This window comes from Lycium ferocissimum, chromosome 6 (assembly GCF_029784015.1).
Source record: "Lycium ferocissimum isolate CSIRO_LF1 chromosome 6, AGI_CSIRO_Lferr_CH_V1, whole genome shotgun sequence".
NCBI classification, from domain to species: Eukaryota; Viridiplantae; Streptophyta; class Magnoliopsida; order Solanales; family Solanaceae; genus Lycium; species Lycium ferocissimum.
The window spans coordinates 61,571,275-61,575,612 of record NC_081347.1 but is presented as its reverse complement, the minus strand read 5'-3'; the positions used below and the strand labels follow the sequence as shown (position 1 = coordinate 61,575,612).

The 4,338-nt window shown below is 32.2% G+C and overlaps 1 pseudogene; it reads right to left on the bottom strand.

The window, feature by feature from the left end:
- Positions 1-486: 486 nt before the first annotated feature.
- On the bottom strand, positions 487-3,450 carry LOC132061489 (toMV resistance protein Tm-2(2)-like; annotated as a pseudogene).
- Positions 3,451-4,338: the final 888 nt, after the last annotated feature.

Here is a 4,338-nt window from a genome sequence, read left to right as displayed (position 1 = left end):
AAGAGTGTTTAAAATTTAATCTATATCCAGTTAACTATAATCTCTAATCATATACTAATACTATTTTCCAGCCAAGGGTGTGCAGGTGACCACCCTTGGCCATGAGTGGCTCCGCCACTGCTGCTAATTCAAAAAGTCAAATAGACATAAAACAAAACAAAACAAAGAGAAATAGTACAAAGTTTTTTTTACAATCATAAAAATCTTAAGCCACAACTACATCAACTTTCAAAAGCAATCAAACCTTTTCTGATTTTATATAATACCATCACCAGGCATGTACCACATCATTAGAAGGCTTGGCAATCACAGAGGGTACCGATTTTGTACACATTCTTAAATGCATCCCTGCAATTTATTAGACATATATCAAGTATTTAGTTCATGAACTATGTATAAATAGAAAAAATTACCTTATCGACAATATTAAACATAGCTAATTAAACTAGCAAACTAACCTGTTGAAACATTGGAATTTTCATATTCTCAGCTTTGCAAGCCGTTCGGAAGCCTAATCTGGGAAGAACCTCTTGTAAGTTTAGGCATATTGACATCTTCCATGCAGGTTACTTCAGACAACCAGAGTGGTCTCTGAATATGCAAAACTTCAAGTAGCAGAAAGCTATGGGCATCACCAGAGAGATCCATCTTCCCTTCATTATGTGTGCTGAGATCCATTTTGAGTATCCTTAATATGGGCAATTTGTTAAGCACTGCAAGCAGATGACTGTCAACTGGAAGGTGGACAAGAGTAAGATTGACGAGATTTGGAGGGCATGTTTCAGAGTTGATGGACATTATTCGAAGCCACCCAAATGCACCTTTATAAAATTTTTGATATGATGACAAGTTTATTTTCTCGCTCGTGCGACTGGAAAATTTGAGTTTCAGAACCTCCAACACCATAATTGGCACAGGCTTGATACTGATAGTATCTTAATGGTAGAATCGGATACTTCTCTTCCACCCAGTTTTCTTAAATTGATCAATCGGTGCAACAATCTCGGTGTAATAAAGTCATCATCCATCCACATCACAGTTTGTATGTATTTCGGCAATGAGTACATCTGTACATGTTGTTTGGCCAAAATGGGCTTACGAAAAAGAAACTGTTAGATGCACTAATATCTCTACAACGAAGATGTCTCAATTGTTTTGACTACCAAACACCCGAAGGAAGTCCAATGATGCTCTTTCTAATATCTAGGTTCTCCAGACGTTTGATCTTGACAGTACTATTTGGCAGTTTTCTAGTAATGCGCTCCTCCAATCTTATATAGCGTAAGCAACTTATGTTCCCAATATCATTTGGGATAGTGACATGTTGACAAAATTTTTGAGGCATGACTACAACCAACACTTGCAATAATTTGAAGTCAAGATGATCCATTTGAGAAAATATGTGGCGGGTCTTTTGTGAAATAGAAAAGTGCACGAAGCTTCTTAGGCTTAGAATTTGAACAGAAGAACTCATTCATGCCATTGTCAGAGTATAGAATGTAATCCTTCGCAGCCTAGAACATTGTCGGGATCACCAAATGCATTGTGCTCGGTGTGAAAGAAGTTACTCTCCTTGCCCAATACAATGCACAAGCTATGTAATAGGTCATGTATGCGACAACTTGAAATTCTTCCATCATATGTTCTTTTGGAAACTTGAATCAAGATTCTAGAAACCAAATCATTTAGGAAATCGTCTGCCAAATCTTCAGCCTCTTGCCTATTACCACTATTTACTACTATCAACTTCTCAGCAATCCACATATTTATCATATCAAAAGCAAAACTTTCATTGTCCTCGAGGAAAAGGACAAAGTGTTGTGGGCAAATCATTGTAACTTAGAGCCAACACCTTAGCACATCCATTTGGAATTTTATGATCTATACTCTCAAGTACCCTGTTCATGCATGTTCAGTTCTTTCTCTTTCCTTTAACATGCCTACCGTCACCACAATGGCTAGTGGTATACCTCCACATCTCTCAACTATATTTCCACCAATATTTACCAGTGGCGGATCCAAAATTTTCATTCAGGGGGTTCGGAAAAAAATAGAAGCTAAATATAAAAAAATAATGCTGTCGATGAGAATCGCACCTAGGACACTAGAGACAATTTTGAACACCCTGGACCACTTGAACTAACCTTTTGCATTTATTTAGGGTGTTCAAAAGTTAATATATGTACATAAATACAAAAAATTTACCATATATATACATTGTAATTTTTTGCCGAGGGTGTTCGGGTGAACACCCTCAAGAAATCCGCCCCCGATATTTACCATGTCTCGTGAAGCATTGGCCCAATTATTATTATTATTATTGGGAAGTAATTATTTCCATAGTTGTGAGGAAATTTCCTCCTTAAGTAACTTTGGAAGTTTCTCCTTCTATGGATGTTTCTTCCATGACTTGATGAATTGGAGCTTGTATGATGCTTCCTTTGTCCTCAATCTTGGAAATCCTTTCATCTAGGATTTGATTATGGTGTCTAAGACTAGAAATTTCTTGTCTTAGATTGGAAATTTCTCTTTCCAAATCTTGGGCTATGTGAGGAGCTTGATATAACATTTCTACTTTGTTGAAAGTTTTTAACTTCGACATGGTATATGGACATCTGGTGATTCTTGTATTTGAATGCCGATTGAATTTCTGGGTCATTTGGGTGATTCATTCACCTTATCAATAATTTGGGACCTAAGCTCTGGATCTTTAATAGTTTTTAACAAATCCACAAGGTTATCACCGTCTAAAACATTGATATTGGTGTCTTGAAATTGGGAAATGAGATTATAAAATTCATCATCTTCTTTACCCTTACTAGTACAGTGTTGTCTTATTTGACAAGGAAGACATTCATCCTCTGAACTGGTTGAAATAAAACTTTCATTATCAAGGACTCTAATATCTTCATTTGATGAGGAGACACATGATTCATCTGACTCAAAACCTGAATTTTCTGGTTCTGAATTCAATAAAATCTTGTATAATGATTCTTTTAAGTCATCGTCAATGTCAAGGTTCTTAATTTTCTCCTTGACTTTACAATTTTTGTAAAAATGACCAACTCTGCCACACTTATAACATACTTTTGGATTTTTGAATTTAACAAAATCCTTTCTCTTTTTGAATTCTTTTTTCCGCTTTGCTTTCTTTTGCAAGTGTTTCTCTTTCCATTCTTGGAAGTTCATCTTATTTTTCTTGTGCCTATGAGGTGCCTTATTCTGTGGAATATCCATCCCAAATTGTCTACAGAATTCTCCTAGTTGTTGTCTTTCATTTAGACCATGTCTCTTAATTTGTTGATTCAGCTTGGTCTCGTTGCATAAGGCTAAACCTTCCTGCATGCATGTTCCTATTAATTTCCCATAAGTATAATTATCATAATTGATACTAGCTTCCCCTTTCCTAAGAGCTTTTCTAACTCTTTTACGCAAGGGCGGGTAATCCATCTATAAATTTGGATTTCCAATGACTATCAATGCACTCGGGCGGTTCATAACTTGAAAGGAATACATCCTTGTACCACCTAAATGAGGTAAAGGCATTATTATTATTATTATTATTATTATTATTATTATTATTATTATTATTATTATTATTATTATTATAATTATTATAATTATAATTATTATTATTATTATTATTATTATTATTATTATTATTATTATTATTATTATTATTGTTATTATTATTATTGTTATTATTGTTGTTATTATCATTATTATGATTATTATTATTATTATTATTATTATTATTATTATTATTATTATTATTCTTATTATTATTGTTATTGTTATATTGTTATTGTTATTGTTATTATTATTATTATTATTATTATTATTGTTATTGTTATTGTTATTGTTGTTCTTATTATTGTTATTATTATTCTTATTCTTATTATTGTTATTATTCCTATTGTTATTATTATTATTATTATTATTATTATTATTATTATTATTATTATTATTATTATTATTATTATTATTATTATTATTATTATTATTATTATTATTATTATTATTATTATTATTATTATTATTATTATTATTATTATTATTATTATTATTATTATTATTATTATTATTATTATTATTATTATTATTATTATTATTATTATTATTATTATTATTATTATTATTATTATTATTATTATTATTATTATTATTTAAGAGCGAGGGGGATCGCGCGCCCCGCATGATGCCATCTAGGTAACAACGGTTTTACTAGGTTACCGACCACAGCGTGGGGTTGTTCCAACCGGAACAAGTCCGACAATGCCACAAATGCCATCCTCGGCTAAACGGGCCAACAAAAGGACCACTTGCTTTGGTTTTTGA